This window comes from Rhinatrema bivittatum, chromosome 2 (genome assembly GCF_901001135.1).
Source record: "Rhinatrema bivittatum chromosome 2, aRhiBiv1.1, whole genome shotgun sequence".
NCBI classification, from domain to species: domain Eukaryota; kingdom Metazoa; phylum Chordata; class Amphibia; order Gymnophiona; family Rhinatrematidae; genus Rhinatrema; species Rhinatrema bivittatum.
Window position 1 is genome coordinate 638,211,806 of NC_042616.1, and position 17,747 is coordinate 638,229,552.

The following is a 17,747-nucleotide window of genomic DNA, read 5'->3' on the forward strand; positions in this document are numbered from 1 at the left end:
AATTCCTGAGCTGGTTATTGTTTTTCTGCTTTGGAACAGTGAGGGTCTGGGAACAGAGTAAGGAACCCAAAAATATTCTACGGACCAGATTGGTGTCAATCTTTTCTGGTGAGGTTTGTGCAAGTATTACAGTAGTAATTAGTTCTTTTTCTGAGAAGGGTTTTAATTGACTTGCAGGAATGGGGTCAGAGTTAAAGGCATGATCCAACCTAAGCTGGCAAACAGCGGTTTTCCTTACTACTGTGAAAGCTACTTAAGTCTTTTCAGTGACTGACTTTAAAGGAGTCTTCTGTGCAGCAGAAGTCTTTACAGAAACAGACTTTAAATCCCTGTGGCCATCTCTAATGCAGGTGCCCAAGGAGCAGCTGATCTGGTGGCAGTGCAGATGGGGCCTGCACTGTCTGGAGGCAGAAGGCTGGGAATACACAAGCACTTCCACTAGCCTGGAATAGGGGCCTCAATGTTCAAGCAGTTGTGGCATTGTTTGTTTTGTTAGCCATGCTTACTATATGATGTTGGTGTGATTTTTGTTACTAAATACTTAATAAAATTATAAATTGAAAAAAAAAAAACCCCAAACATTTTTCTCTCCACATGCACTGCATACCAAGGAGTCATGGTTTGGAAACTGACAAGCTAAAGATTCCTAGTAATGTAGGTGGTTTAAAGTCTGGCAGGTATTGCAGGAATAATATTACAATAGCAGAGACTTTTTTCTTGATAGGAATAAAAGTAGACTCACTGGACTGGTTCTGGGTCCTGCCCCCACACATGGAAACAATGCGTGTCTTTGGCATCCTGTTGCACATTTGGCTGTAGCAAGGGTATTGTGAACACTACCTCCAGAGTGGCACAGGTCGCCAAGGCTGTGTGTGCGGACTGGCGAGGCTGGAGCTCTGGAATGGAGTGCAAATGGGGCTGGAGCACGGTGCAGACTTAGCTGGAGCTCTGGAGCAGATAAGCATGGAGCAGGAACAACCGGAACAGTCTGGATCTGGGTGCAGGTAAGAGTGGACTAGAACACCCTGTAGCTATGTGATGGTAAGAGTGAACTGGAACACACTGGAGCTGCGTGGAGGTAAGAGTGAGCTCAGGGACAGACTGGAACACACCACTCAGACAGGACAAACATAGAACAATACAGAAAAACCCCAAGGGGCTAGGCAAAGAGAGGCCTAGCAACAGGGAAGAGACCTGGGAAGTCTCAGGCTAGGCCAGAGGCTAGGAACAGAGAAGCCTACAAATAGAAGAGACCTGGAAGTCTCAGGCTAGGCTTGAAGGGCAGAAGGCCAGGAGACCACAGGACAAGCAAGGGAGTCAGGAACAGAAGGCCAAGGAACAAAGTTCAGGGAAACAAGGAGTCAGAAGGACCAGGGGCCATGAGAGCAAACAAGGTAGAACAAAGATCAGGAGGCTTTACGGGAACACAAGAAAAGGCCACAGAGTGAGAGTTGCTAAAGCAGGGAGCCAAGGAGGATTCAATGCTGAAGCCTTGACGGGGAAGAACCGACCGGTTTAAGTAGGGCAGGAGTCTGGATGTGGTGCAGGCAGGAGAGAAGGGCTTGGCCAGCCAGGATCAAGAGCTTATGGAGGTCTTCTGGTGGCACAGAAGCTGTAGGGCATCAGACACCAGAGACCAAAGACATGCTGGAAGATATGGTTCTGATCAGGGTTCGCCAGGGACCCCTGGTGGATGGGCGTCTCCGCAGCAGCTAGAACCGTAACATCATCTTGATATTTTTCAATCTCTGAACCAGAATTAAATGGTCCATTGTAACGAAAGCTGCCGTTTATATCCAATAAAACCAAAAGAAAATCAGCTCTATTGTCAAGCCCTCCTTGAATAACCTAAAAGGTAGAGAGAAATAAGGTTTCAGGGCTGTGAACAGCATAAAACCTAAACTAAAAATCATCTAGCTATTTCTGTTCATCAATTGTAACTCTGGGTGGAAAAGTGGACCCTTGGCGTTGTGGTGAGATTGGCACCACCTAGCAGGCGAACCCACTAAGCTCACACTGACAGATGGTAGTGAAATCCTTGATGGGACCAGCTGGAGCTTTGCCTATACCAGCCGCCTTCCCCACAGGTTGAGTCCTTGGGTTCTGGTAGGTCTCTAAGTCTATCCAGGAGGGCGAGAGTCCAAGTCCAGGCAATGGTCGGGGCAGGCGATAGACAGTGGAAACAAGTAACAGGCCAGAGGTCGAGGCAGGCGGCAAACAAAGCAAGGTCAAAGTCCAAAGCAGAGGTCAGGATCCAGGGAGTCAAGCCAAAGGAGGGAAAAGGAAGACAAGAAATGAGGGTACAAGACAGCCAGGATGACAGACAAGACCAGGTCACAAACAAAGCAAGGCCAAGGCAAGGGAAAGTCCAATAAAACAAATCGGAAGGCGGTCCAACGTAGCCAAGGCAAACAAAACAAAAGCAAGACCGTGTACCATGGAAATAAGTCTTTTTTTTATTTATATTAAAAGCACCCGACAATGGCCAAGTTTCGCCTAATCGGCTGCATCAGGGGCTGTAATAGTAGTAAAAATGAATATATTATCAAATTTGTTTATAATCTTTTAAAACATAAATATCAATCAGTCTAGACATCAAAACACATCTAAAAAGTGAAAGTGGTCAACTATATACATACCCTTTAATCATTGAATTAGATTTTAAAAAATCCTTTTTGAAACTAATAAACTAGATATATATTTCTAGATTATTAAAATTAGAACTGTTTTTACATATTTTTTGATTCAACCTATGAAATAAATATATTAAGAATGTATAATTTGTAAACCCCAATATGAAATTAATTTCACTAATTGGTAAATTATAATATTTGATTTTATAACACTAATTTTGTCTCGCTATAAAATATTATCTTGAATATCTGTTAAATTAATTCTGTCTATACATTTAGGGGCGGATTTTAAATGCCCTGCGCGCGTAAATCTGGCCGGATTTATGCGCGCAGGGCCCTCGTGCGCCAGCGCGCCTATTTTGCATAGGCCGCCGGCGCGCGCAGAGCCCCGGGACGCACGTAAGTCCCGGGGCTTTGTAAAAGGGGCGGGGAGGGGGCGTTCCCGAAATGATGTGGCATTTCGGGGGCGGGCCCCGGAATTTCGGGGGCGGGCCCGGGGGTGTGGCGCCGGCCTGGGGGCGTGGTCGAGGCCTTCGGACCAGCCCCCGGGTCTGGTGACGGCGCGCCAGCAGCCCGCTGGCGCGCGCAGATTTACGTCTGCTTTTAGCAGGCGTAAATCTGCCAACAAAGGTAAGGGGGGGGTTTAGATAGGGCCGGGGGGGTGGGTTAGGGAGGGGAAGGTGGGGGGAGGGCGAAGGAAAGTTCCCTCCGAGGCCGCTCCGAAATCGGAGCGGCCTCGGAGGGAACAGGCAGCGCACGCTGGGCTCTGCTCGTGCAGGTTGCACAAATGTGCACCCCATTGCGCGCGCCGTCCCCGGATTGTATAAGATACGCGCGGCTACGCGTGTATCTTATAAAATCCAGCGTACTTTTGTTCGTGCCTGGCGCGCAAACAAAAGTACGCGATCACGCAATTTTTAAAAATCTACCCCTTAGGTATTTCAGCTGTCTTTGATGTATTGCTACACATAAGAACAACTGTGTAACATTAATACAAAAAAAAGAAGTAAGGTAAAAATATTGTCTGTCTTTGTATAAGTTTAAAATATATCTGTTTTTAGACTGATATTTAGGTTTTAAAAAATTATAAACAAATTTGATAATATATTAATTTTTACTACTACTACAGACCCTAATGCAGCCGATTAGGTGAAACTCAGCCAAAGTCGGGCATTTTTAATATAAATAAAAGACTTCTTTCCACGGTACACGGTCATGCTTTTGTTTTGTTTGCCAAGGCAAGGGAAAGACAGGACAAGCAAGAGGCAAGACACGGGAACAAGCATCATGCACGGACACGAGGCACATCAGGTGACCTGTTGCGGAGGCATTGGAGAGGTGTCAAGGATCTCTGATGTCATCAAGGGGCTCTGTGGGGGACATTCCCACTGCAATCCCCTTAAGAATCATAACGATGGGTGCACAAGCACCTTAGGGAAAGATTAAAGGTGGTGGTATTGTGACGGGCCTAACCAGGTTTTGGCAGTGGTTCTGCCACAGAGGTGTTGGGGGGCCTGTCAGCGGCAGCGGGAGTGAGTACAGCAGCTCAGGGGGCCAACCACGAACCGTGGCTCATAACAGTACCCCCCCTTCCAGAGCCCCCTTCCCAGGCTTGGGTTTTCTGGGGACTTTCTGGGGAAACTTCTTGTGGAATTCTGCCAGAAGTTGAGGAGCTTGCAAGCTGGAGGCGGGCTCCAAGTTTTCCTCGGGCCCATAGTTTTTCCAAGTGATAAAGTATTGCAGACCATTCTGGACACTTTGGGAATTTAGGGTTTCTTTGACTTCAAACTGGGTATCTTCTTTGATGGCAGCTTCGGGGTTTCAGAGAGGTGGTCTGCCTGGCCAAGAGAGAAGAGCAGTGGCTCGCGGGGCCGACCTCAAGCAGCAAATCCTAACATCAGTAAGGTCATGGAACTAATTTAATACTGCTTTCTCAAGTACTTTAGACAAGAAAGGTAGGTTAGAAGCTGGCCAGAAATTATACAGATCAAATCGATCTAACCCAGGTTTCTTTAAAACAGGCTGAACGGAGCTGATTTTTAGGAGCTCTATTGAGAAAGACAAATTAACAAATTTGGAAATAGTAGCACTCACCTTTATTGACTGCATTAGAACATTTAAAACATTGGACAAGAATTCATGTTTAAACCTGCAATCATCTGAGTAATTTCATTATCAAAAACATCCCTAAAATTCTCCCATCTTCTGGCATCTTCAACCTCAAATCCCTCCCCTACTCTCATACTATTAAACTGAGAGGAAATGGTTTGAACTTTGCTACTAAAAACTGAGCAAAATTCCCGCTGATATGTGATTATAATGCCGTATTGATAAGAAATGGGAGAAGTAGTTCTAGAACGTATTACATAAAATAGCTCCCTAGATTTGTTGACTGCTTTATTAATCAGAGTAGATAAAAATGCCTTCTTTGACCTATCTGCTATTTTATTTATTTGTTTACACTTTCTTATATGCCACATTCATTGCCAAAAAATTGTGCGAAGCAGATCACAACAGTGCAAGACAATCATATATATAATAAAAATTGAAAACAGAATAAAACATGAATTACAACAAGATCATTTAAACGCAGCTTCAAACAAATAGTTTTTCAACTGGGATCCCTGCAAAATAACTGCTGCTTGGCAGAACCCAACTCGTTGGAAAACCAAGAAGTTTGGTGTAGCCTTTTACTACTAGGGCAACAGCATCCAAAGCCTGTATATTTACTAGGGGTGTGCATTCGTTTTGAACGCATATGTAAAACGCAACTTTTTTTTTTTTTTTAAACTTAAAGTGATGATGCGCAACGCATCGCGATTTTCAACTTATTCAACATAGCTATGTTGAACCTAAATAAACACTTAAACTCCCCACCCTCCTGACCCCCCCCCCCCCCCAAGACTTACCAAAACTCCCTGGTGGTCCAGCGGGGAGTCAGGAAGCCATCCCTGTATTCCTTTGCGAGGAGCACGTGACGTCCGCGTCACTCCGACGTGACGCCGACGTCACGTGCGTCACCGCGCCTCCGCTCCCGGACCCCCGCTGGACCCAACCGGAACTTTTGGCCAGCTTGGGGGGGTGAGGTCCGGGAGTGGAGGCGCGGTGACGCACGTGACGTCGGCGTCACGTCGGAGTGACGCGGACGTCACGTGCTTCTCGCAAAGGAATACAGGGATGGCTTCCTGACTCCCCGCTGGACCACCAGGGAGTTTTGGTAAGTCTTGGGGGGGGGGGATTAAGGAGGGTGAGGGGTTTAAATTTTTATTTAGGGAACCGGTGAACGTATGGACAGACCCTCAACTTATGGAATTCTCCATATGTCCATATTGAACGAAATCGACCCTCAACTTCAACTTATCAACGCAAACTTTTTGTCTGTACATCCCTAATATTTACATTCTGCAAAGAAGAAAACAGCATCAGTATCAATATAGTTATTGCTTGAAAAGTCATCCAACTTCTCAGTCAAGATCGTGCGCACTTGGTCCTGATTAATTGCCCCTCTAGTTAACTTCCTCAACAAAGGAAGACTTTTCTGATGTGGAGTCACAGCATCTGCTTCAGCTGCAGTTGTCTTTATCTGATTAGTAAGCTCCAGAGACTCATCAGCTGAACCAGGCCGCTGTCCGTATGGCTATTCTTGTCTTCTCTCAAGTCACAGCCAATGGTCAACTGTCCATTCTAATAAATATTGTTTGGCATTCAACCTCTCATGTGTAAGCATTGGCTGTGGGTCTCTCTTTTCTGCTGCTCCCCAGACCAATTACCACCAGTACTGCATTTGTTCTGCTGTGACACAGCTCCCCTGCTATCACTATGCCTTCTTTCCTGATGAGAGACTCTTGCTGTCTAATAAGCCCGGGTGCAGCATAGCTTTCTGCCTGATGAGCTTTCCTCCTCATTGTTTGTTTGTCCTAAGCTCTCTGCAGTTTTAACATCGTCTAGTAGACGTAAGCAAATGCTGCAAAACTCTTTAGGTAATTCAGTTCCATCTACATCAAATTCTCCAAACTTTGCATCAGTGAAGGCAACTTGTAAGTAACTTGTTCATTTATTGAGCTCATGAAAGGACATATGCTTCACCTGTCTTCCAGTTTTTGTAATGCTACATCAACTTGAATCTATTGTCAATCTGATTACTTCTGGGAGTGAATTCCACAAGAAAGGCCCTGCCACTGAGAGAGCCCGGTCTTGTGTCTCCGTAAGATGTGCAAGCTTTACAGATGCCCATTGTACATATAATAGGCTAATTTAAAACCAATTACAAAAATCTATTTTCAGCCAATTTCAAAATAATTTACTAACAAGTTGATGACTTAAAAACTGTGACATAGTGGGGCCCTGCTCTCAACCCATAATACAGCAACCCAAGCAGAGACATAGGGCCAGACTCAAGGAAAGGGAACCCAGAGTGAGGCTCCAACACAAGAGACCAGTAGAGTCTAAGGCACTGAGGCTGTATCTAGGTCAGGAACAAGCTGAGGGTGGAGGACCTGATCACCAAGGCAACCCACCGACAGCAGCAGGCTGGGAATTAGGGCCCAACCACTCCTGGGGTAAGCCCTTCCCTGAAACTGAGGTTTATAAACCCCTCCAACAGCAGGCTGAGCTCTCTATGGAAGTGGGCCCGACACCATCACAGAGGGAAAAGTGTGAGATGGACATCGACTAAGGTCAGGCTCTTGATGACGTTGGCTATCTGGTAATGAGTGTTATTCCAGGACAAGTTGTTATATAACACCAAGCATAAGAGTGCACACTTTGGTCTTGAGTTTTTGTTTTCTTTTTCTTTCCTGCTAAGCTGGGGTTGAGGAAAAGCTGTTGTACATCCTCTGGCTGGTAAGAAAGTAACAATAGCTGGGAGTTCACAAGGTGACCCTGGATCAGACCTTTTTCCCTGTCCTGTGTTTTGGTTGGTTTGTGTTTTGAATTGGACTAATTCTCCCATGGAAGTGGGAGGGGAACAAGAGTATCCCTTCTTATGCATGTGGCCGTGTGATGCAGTGACTGCACGAAAGCCAGTTTAGCCTTTTTATGTTGTTTCCCTTTCCTTGCTCTTCCAGTTTTTGTTTTTGGGGGGGGGGTTTTACCTTTTTGGAGCGGGGCTAGAGCTGCCACGCTTTACATAAATGACCACTGTGCTACCAAACCAGGACATTCGGCTAAGACAAACTGAGAGCTATTTGACCACAAGAGACTTTGTATCTGTTGACAGACGTCCCTACTGTCCAGAGGGTTTCCAAAAAAATGTACCAGAAAAGAGAAAATCAAGAACTGCAAAAAATATGAACCACTATCACCAAACAAATGTCACATGATCAACCATATAAACAGTAGTAATCCACATCGCCGATTTAATAATAGCCCAAAACTAACTGTATATATATATATCATATAAATATTGGAATCGTAGACCAAACAGCCCAAAGATTAATGGCAGACAAGGCATCAGAGCCACAAAGGTGCTCACCAAGCAGCTGTCCATAAATGAATTTTTTCTGCATGGACCACTATAATAAATACAATACACCATAATACATTTTTCAAAGGTGCTGTCTATGAGGCCCCTGGCCACAGCCAGGGTTGCTGCCCTTTAAGACCAGCCTTGCACATAGGATACATTCCAAAATACTGAAAAAGCTCAAGAAGGTACAGACTGTACTCCTCACAGCTCTATTCAATTTAACACTAGAAGCAGGGGGAGGCTTCAAGAGCCTGGAGAAAAGAAGATATAATACTGCTCCACAAGGGTAGGAACAAACAGGAAGTAGAAAACTTTAGATCTATTAATCTAATATCAGTAATGGAAGCACTACTGAATGAAAGAATAATGCAATACTTTGAAGCCAGTGAGTTACAGGATCTTAGGCAACACAGTTTCACAACAGGAAGTTCTTGCCAGACAATTCTTTGAGGTGAACAGAGTAGTAGGTCACATCTAGTGCATCCCCTGATCTATCTAGATTTCAGTAAAGCTTTTGATAATGTTCCATATAGAAGACTCTGGAAGTTGGAAAGAAAATTATAAACTGGAAAAGCAGCTGTTTAAGCTACAGGACTCAGAGAGAGTGGTAATCATTGGGGGGGTCCAATCTGGTAGGGTTGGGGCCGGAGCTTCCATTAGGCTAGCTAGATGGTTGCCAACCCTTGGTGGGGGGGCGGGGGTGCAGGGATCCCCAGCATGAGCTGCTCCCTGGTCAGTGACCAAAAACAAAAAAAAACAGAGGCCCTGTGTTGTCACAGATGAGGCCCATTCTGCCTGTGACTGAAGATGAGCAAAGCAGCCCAGTGGGGCTGCAGCCAAAAATGACAAGAAGGTCTGGGAGGGCCATAGGCAAACGCCATCCCAACTGCAGCTGAAGCTAAGGAGAATGATGCAAAGGGACCACGGATGGAGTCCATCCACCCGTTGACAAAGACTAGAAGGCCAAAGAATGCTCCTCCTGCCTGTGGCTGAAGATTAGGAGAGCAAAGTCATGGGCAGAGCCCATCTCACCTGTGGCAGAAGATAAGGCACGCAGCTCAGCAAGGCTCTGGGCAGAATCATCCCACCCAAAGTGAAGATATGAGTGCCCAAAAGGGCCATGGGTGGAGCTCATCCCATCCACAGCCAAAAAGGAGAAGCCCATCCCACCCACTGCAGGAGTGAGAGAACAAGGAAGCCTACATGTTTGTATGTAAGTCCGAGTGAGAGGGAGCCAGTGAATGTGTGTGTAAGAAAGTAAGAGAGAGCTTGTGTGTGAGCGAGCAGAAAGCGAGAGGGAGCCTGTGAGGGATACAGTCAGCATTTCTATGAATTATTTTAGTATTATAGGGTGTACTCCATGTGTAAGTTCTTCAAGTACCTCCTCCTCTCTAAATCTGTAATCTTCTTACCAGTTTATGTGTCTGTCTTGCCTTAGATACAGCAATTTCCCTTTCTTCTGTATATACTGAGAAAAAATTGTTTTAAGATTTCTGCCTTCTGCTTGTCCCTCTCCTCTCTAACCCTACTTTCTCCTTGTATGTTATCTCCTTTTGGTTTTATGTCACTCCCTTACACATCAGAAGAAGGCTGTATCATCTTTTATTGATAAGACAATTTTCTCCTCTGTGCCTTTGTTCGTGTCTCCCTTTTCCTGATAATTCTGCCTCTCATGTTTTATTTTATATTTTTAGTCTATTTGCTCTTACCATTTCTATTTCCTTAGAGAATCATATTGTTTTCTTTTTGTTCTTCTTCTGGTTAACTTGCCCTACACCAAGCTTTGCTCTTCTCTTTTTTTAATTGTTGTTTATATTCTCTCTGTATCCTTGAGATTCTAGATTCCTGATGAAACTTCCTCTATACAATCACCTTTTGTGAAGTCCATAGTGCTCTGTTCAGGTGAGAGAGTCTAATATTTAATCACATTATACTGTAATGGCTAGACCCTAACTTTTCTTTCATGACACCAGTGACACGGTCCCCATTTGTCAATAGCAGATCCTAGTAGTATCCCCTCATGGGCTCTTCAACTATTTGCCAGAAGAATTGTTTCTTGCAGGGCACCCAAGACTACTCCACTCCTAGCTGAAGCTGCAAAAGGTGGGTTCCAATGCACAACTAGTTAACAGAATTATTCTACAAGCAGCAACGCTCCTTTGCGCACTATCCTTATGATGTTTCTTATTATGTCCGAATCCGTCTCATTTTTCTCAGCCAGAGATCTGTATATTGCTCCCATGTAGAGAGAAGTCTTCCCAAGATTTTACAGGGCAATCCAGATTACTTCAGTTTCTTCTTCTTGCTCTCCCTCTATGGCCACTGTTGTTCATCTAAATAGCTGCTTCTCCCCTTTTTATGCTTTCCAACATATGGAATGTTGGAAATAATTATATGAAAAAAGATCAATGTTTGTCCATCTCTCCACAGGCACAATAACTCTCCATCAAATTTGACATACAAGAAGGCAATGTGAATATCTCTGACAAGTTTGAAAACCAGAAATTTTGGGTCAATATTATTTTCAGTATTATTAAAAAAAAAATCCCTACTGCTTGGGTACCCACCAGATAGATGATGACTGGCAAATTATCTGGAAAAAGATGCATAAAATGTCCATGTGCTATAAGAGAACTGATATCCAAATTAGACTTTTCCAATAAAATGAACAGAAATTGAGAGCTCTTTGCAAAAATTGATCCCAGGGCATTGATCTAAGGTGCTGGATGGGGTGAGTCAGGTAGGCACTTACTTCCATATGTGGTGCTTGTGCCCATGCATTTAGGGATATTGAATGGAGGTCAAGGCTGAATTTGCATAATAGTGGGAGTTAACCCAAATTTTGGATTCTGGGAATTTAGGATAACATTCCAGTGGGTAGATATAGTTTTCCAGTTTATCCATGCAGCAAGATTTTCAGGAAAAGGAGGCTCATATTGAAATATGAAGGATGGAAACCATGGATCTAGCAGCAGCTGAAAAACTGACCTCCTCCTTTTAAAAACAATATGAACTATTATAATAAAGTCTGGGCCCCTTTCTGGAAATATTGTACATCTTCTACCTGAATAGATGCAGCACCTTTTCAAATTCACAGATGTGGCCCCCTTATGGGCTGGCCACTAGATGTCCCTAGCTCCTTGCTATCAAGCTAGAAGGGATACCACAGACTTCTGGTCATGGCTGCCTGTTGATCGGGCGTGTTAGAAGTGAGCTCCTGGTTGCTTCCCCTGTTTCTGCTTTAAAGTGCCGGCCAAAGTTTTTAAAGTGTTTCTGTTGGATTGCTACCTATGTTTTAGACCGGGACTATTTCAGCAGCTTTATCGGGAGATGAGTGTAAAACTACAATGAAGCGCTAAAGAAAAATCGCAGTCACTGACATCTTCAGGCCGTGAGTGAGCCGGGAGAGAAGGTAGTTGCAGTTATGTCCGAGGAAATGCTGCAACAGATTTCGAAAGCGGTAGCAGCTACCATGGATGATAAACCGATCAAACTACAGGCTGGAATGGATGAAATAAAAGGTAGTCTTGAGGCCCAGGCGTGGTGCATGGAAATGGCAGAACAAAGAATATCTGGGCAGGATGACTGCATAGTGTAGGCCGAACAGCAGCTGGTTACCGTGCAAAATCATTGCAAGCAACTGGAAGTTCAGATTGAGGATCAGGAAAATCGTGGCCATAGGAACAACAGACGTCTTATCGGCCTGCCTGAATCGGTGCATGATGCGGATTTGAATCTTAGCTGCTGCATGAACTGGGCCTAGGCAACCTCGAGGCACATATTGTATATGAAAGGGTCCACCATATTGGCGCTCACAGAGAAGGAAATGCAAGGCCACAGCCAGTAATAGCGAGCATTCTTAACTGGACTTTATAAAGTTAAATTGATGCAGGCATATCGCCAAAAAGGAAGGTTGGAGAAAGATGGCCAGAAGCTGCTTTTATTTAATGATTTTTCTTAGCAAGTAGTGGCGGCAAGGAAGGAAATGGCGGCTGTCTGTGTCACGCTGCATCAGAAGGGCATACACTTTGCTTTACTGTATCCAGCTAAGCTATGAGAGCATCATGAAGGCTGGGTGCGGATAGTCTTGGAGAAAATAGTGGCAGAGATGTTTTTGCAAAGAACAGAGAGAAGATTCTTATGCAGCCTGAATGTTTGGAGTTCTTAGTTAAATGAAGAATTACTGTTCGGAGCTGATGTTTACCTTTATCCACAAAAGAAAAAAAAACCTGCTGAATATTGGTTATATACTCTCTGTTCGAAGTATTGAGTATAACTGGCAATTATGTACCACTGAGCAGACTTTACTTTGTGGGTATTGATGACTATGAGGGATGGACTGATTTATTTTGTCTGGGCTTTTACAGCTGGCACAAATTTTGCACGTTTAACTGTTGGCATGTTTTGCACTATTATCCTGTTGTTGGGGTGTAAAGTTTTACCTATGGGGGCAACCCTGGCACCCCTTAGAAGAATGGAAGGGGGGGGTGGTAACTGTGGTTAGTGATAATGAGAACAAGGGGGGAAGGCAGGGGACGGGTGGAGTGGATGGAAGTATGAATGGGTATGTGTGTGGATGTTGTGGAGCGTAAGGACACAAGACCAGTTGCTGGTATGGATAAAGGATACAGGGAGGCTTGGTCTTACAAGAGGGGATATATAGGGTGATTTTCTTAAGTGTCGAAGCTGGGCGGCACTTGGGTATATTTTTGGCATATAAGGCTCTCTGGGATACTGGTGAAGCATTTCAGCTTTTGTTATTTTATCAAATATGGTTGAATTGAATGTCTACACACTGAATGTGGGTGGGATTCGTTCCCCAATCAAGAGGACTAAACTGCTTGGCATGTTTAAAAAGCACAGAGCACATGTAGTTCTGTTGCAAGAAACACATCTGGATAATCCCAAGCATGCTAAATTCAAAAGACACTGGGCTGGCCAGTGTTATCTCTCATTTTATACACGTAGACAAAGAGGAGTAGTGTTTTCTGATATATAAACAAATATCATTCCAGCTAGAACATCAAATTACAGATGAACACAGAAGATATATTATGATCTTTGGAATATTGGCAGAGCAGAGAATTGGTATTTGTAATTTGTTTGCTCCTAATGTCTATTTCCATACTTTTTTTGAGGAATTGGCGTTTGTGTTGATTAGGCTCCCTGAATACAAACTAATCATGGGAGGAGATTTCAACTTGGTTGCGCATATAAAAATTCATTGTAAACCAGCAAAAGAGTATAAATAGGTTTATGCACAAATGGGAGTGAATTTTTTGACAACAGAATTAGCATTAGTAGACATTTGGAGGACATTTTCATCCAGGGGAACTAGATTTCACATTATATTGCAATCCACACAAATGTTTTTTGAGATTGAATTACTTATTGATATCTGAAGGGCTTTTTTCATCAGTGCGTGATTCTGGAATTGGAGATATATATATATATATATATATATATCAGATCATGCTCCAGTGAAGGTTAGTTTGAAGTTGGGGGATACTGGACAGTACATTTTGAATTGGAGAATGAGTCCCAGAATATACCATGATCTAAAATTTGACGAATACTTAAGAGACAGAATATGGAACCTTTTAATGATAATAGATCGATGAGGCAGTGCTGTGGGAAGCTAGCAAAGCAATGATGAGAGGGCATATCATTGCTTATGTATCTAAACAAAACAAAGTTAGGAATGCAGAGATTCTTTGGTTGTCCAAGGGAGTCCAAACCTCCCAAAATAATTATGCCAAAACATTAATGGGAGATAAGAATCTGGGAGCAATCTCAATTAGCATTGAACAAATTGTTTCAAAGGGCGCAGAATTCCCTTACATTCTTCAAACATAAATTATACAAATATGGCAATACGTTGCTTGCTAACTTAGTTAAAATTAAACAACAAAGGTTGGAAATTACTGGAGTGAAAGATGAGAGAGGCCAAGTGCGCTATGATTCGCGGGCCATAGAAAAGAGTTTTCTGTCTTTCTATCAAATTATGTAAATCCCAAACAATGAATATGGGGTCTCACAGGAATCTTTTTCTAACGTTGAGTGTCCAAAATTATCAGAGCCTCAATCAGAGGCTTTATTTATTTTATTTATTTATGCTTTGCATATACCGTCATTCCAGAGGAAGATCACAATGGTTTACATATACAGCATTGAGTTACATTGAATTTTTCTATAACCTTAATTCCCCTATTTCGGAAATGGAGGTGGCTGTGGCCATTCACAGATTAAAATTGGGGGAAGCAGCTGGTCTTGATGAGCTAGGTACCAAATATTATAGAATTTTGCAGTATGGGTTATTGGAGTCATGGGCAAAGTTTTTTTTTATAATTCTTTTCTAGATTTGGGATATGTTGCTGACGACAATCAATCTCTGATAATTGCACTTCCTAAAAAGTGTAAAGACCCCCAGGTCTAAATCTTACCATCCGATATCATTAATCAATATAGATATAAAGTTGCTGGCCTTACTTTAGCAGCTCGTACTGAAGTGATGCTCCTGTTTTTGGTGGCAGAAGATCCGACCAGATTTATGAGGGGGCATCATGGTGTGAAAAATGTTAGGAGGCTGATAGCAGCTATATCACAAGATCATATCCAAAGGGGCCCCTGTATTAAGCTTAGATGCAGAAAAAGCTTTTGATTCTTTGATTTGGGATTACATATTTTGGGCTTTGGAAAATTATGGGTTTTCAAAAGCTGTTGTACAATAGTTAAGGAAGCTGTATAGTAACCCTTCCGCTAGAATTCTTATTAATGGGTTGGTTTCAGGTAGTTTTGCATTAAATTGGGGGTAAGACAAGGCTGCCCTTTGTCACCTTTGCTGTTTATTTTGGCTCTACAGCCCATAGCTCTAAAGCTCAGGAAGGATGAGGATTTTCAGAGAATAAGTTTAGGGGGAAAGGAATACAAAATCTCACTTTGCTGATGCTATCTTGTTTGTCAGCAAGCCATACCACAGCATTTCAGAAATACAGGATTTATTTCTAACATTCTAAGAAATTGCTGGTTTAAAAATCAATTGTGAGAAATCTGAAGCACTAGCATTGGATGAAATGTTAAAGAAGGACTGGCCGGGAACATTCCCATTTCAATGGGCGGAAGGTAAAACCAAGTATCTAGGGGTATGAATCCCATGGAATCTTGCTAAATGATATGATTTAAAGATAGTGGAGAGCTTGAGAGTAATACAGAGTCAATTAAATACATGGATGACATTGCTCATATCATTGTTAGGGTGAGGCACTTTGCTAAAAATGACTTTACCAAAACTGCTCTACAGATTACATATGTTACCATGCTGGTTGAGTAGGGCTGACTTAGCATTGATCAAATCCATGTTTGTTAAATTTTTGTGGCAGGCAAAACAGCTAGAATTAGCTATCAACAGTTGATGAATAGTAAAGAAGAGGGGAGATACTATAGGTTTTCCAGATTTTCAGATCAATAATGCAGCAAGTCAGTTACATTTTATTGGAGAATAGTGCTCTGAAAAACGTTTTGTGAAAAGAATGTTAGCATCTATAACAAGTCCTTGGTCTCCACTGTATGCTCTCCATGTTCTGGAAATAAATATGAAAAAGTTGTCAGACAGCAGTTTTGCTATGGGCAGTCATTATGGCTTGCAGGTGGCTTAGATGCTGAATAAGATAAGGTCATTGCAGAAAGACTAAATGAATTCCTTTTAAAATTACCTGGTGGTCCAGGGGGGCCTCGGGGAGAGATCCAGGGGGGCCTCGGGGAAAGATTTCCTGTTCCCAGGCATCAGCCGTAGGGGCTGATGAGTAAAGATGGCACCGGCCATCCAATGCTCCTACCATGTGACAGGGGCCGGCCAATGGCACGGATACCCTGTCACATGGTAAGGGCAAAGGGGCAACGGCGCCATTTTTTTTTTTTTTTAGAACAGCTGATGCCTGGGAAGGGGAAATCTTTCCCTGAGGCCCCCCTGGATCTCTCCCCAAGGCCCCCCTGGACCACCAGGTAATTTTAAAAGGTTTTGGGGGGTCGGGAGGGGGGGGTCGATTTAAAGGGTCGGGTGGGTTGTTTTTTTTATCGGGCCATTGGCGCCATTTTAATTAGTGGCAGCCAAAATGGCGCCGATGGCCCGAGAGCGGGAGATCGCGCCGGGACCCCCTCCCCCAACTGGACCACCAGGTAACTTAACATTTTGGGGGGGTTCGGGAGGGTAAGGAATTGGTTTTAAAGGGTCGGGGTGGGTTTAGGGGTTGTTTTGTTGTGCCGGTTTTCCCGCCCTCCCCCAAATAATTCCCGTGCCCTATTTAACAATACAATACAAATGCCCCTGACGATAAATCAGGGGCATTTGTATTGTATCGTGCACTCTAACGATTTAGGACGATTTTAAAATTATCTGACGATAATTTTAATCGTTCAAAAACTATTCACATCCCTAAGCCACTGCTACTGCTGGCAGAGGTAGCATGGGATCTACTTAGTGTTTGGGTACTTGCCAGGTACTTGTAGCCTGGATTGGCCACTGTTAAAAACAGGATACTGGGCTTGATGGATCCTTGGTCTGACCCAGTATGGCAATTTCTTATGTTCTTAGAAAATGGGGAAAAGCTCATTCAGTATCCGTGTTTGTTTATTTTTATTTATTTATTTGCAATTTTTGTATACCGACATTCGTTCGTGTTGTTGCCTAGCCTAGGCAATAGGGCTTTCCAACCTGGTCTGGAATATGACTACCTTTTCAAGCTGGGCTAAAGCGAACTGCATAACATTGGTGTATGTAACAGATGAAGACAATTTGGTATGCAGCAGTTTTCAAGTTTTGCAACTTCAATTTGCCATGTGAAGAACATATTTTTTTGCATGTCTACAGCTACGCCACTATTAGGAATCTTGTAAATGGTCTTCAGAGACTCTGCTTAATGAAGTGGCATTTGCAGATGCAATGCAAGGTATAAGTGATTTGAAAAATTCTACTCGCAATGGACAGCCCTATGTAAACAGCAGCAAAAGAGCGATGAGCTAACTAAGGGGGTCATTCATCAAATTGCGTTAGAGCCTTATCGTGAGCATTAGGGCCCTAATGCCAGCGATAACGCATCGTGAGATGTATATGCAGACTTTAAATATTTCACCAAGTGGGAGGAGTTTGGGTGGAGTTTATGAAAATGAAGGGTGCTTAATATTGCGTGCAATACTGTAACACACGCTATTGTGGGATTTAATGCTGGAAATAACTATACCTTTTTTCCTGGCGTTATGCCTGTGTAACTGTGTGTTATGGCCACAATGGGATTTGTGATATTTATCGCAAATCCTGTTTCAGAGAGGGGAGAGGAGACAGAGAAGAGAGCCTCTGAGGAGGCACACTTATTAGTCAACTTTTTATACCACTGTAAGAGAAGTCAAGTAGAAACTCAGGGTGATGTTTTGGTGGTGTTCTAGATTTTGGGGGCCAGTTTTACATGCACAGTCAGAGGTATGAACAGCACAGCTCCCATCAGTGAACATTTTATGTAATTTGGAATCATAAGTTATAAAAATAAAAAATGAGAATAGTACATTATACTCTTGACCAGGGGTGGGCAGTTCCGGTCCTCGAGGGCCACATACCAGTCTAGTTTTCAGGATATCCCTAATGAATATGCATGAGA

General features: G+C 43.3%; 1 protein-coding gene across 5 annotated transcripts in view; it reads left to right on the top strand.

Moving 5' to 3' along the window:
* Window positions 1-17,747, top strand: part of LYN (LYN proto-oncogene, Src family tyrosine kinase) — a 213,302-nt gene that overhangs the window by 624 nt on the left and 194,931 nt on the right. Inside the window, exons 1-2 of one of the 5 annotated variants that reach the window (XM_029591296.1) lie at window positions 863-1,004; window positions 9,935-10,002. The exons of 3 other annotated variants lie outside the window; for them this stretch is intronic. The gene's annotated coding sequence lies outside the window, so the exon portion shown is untranslated. Of the gene's footprint in view, window positions 1-862; window positions 1,005-9,934; window positions 10,003-17,747 lie in introns of those variants that run through there. One more of the 5 variants, XM_029591301.1, reaches the window with a different exon arrangement.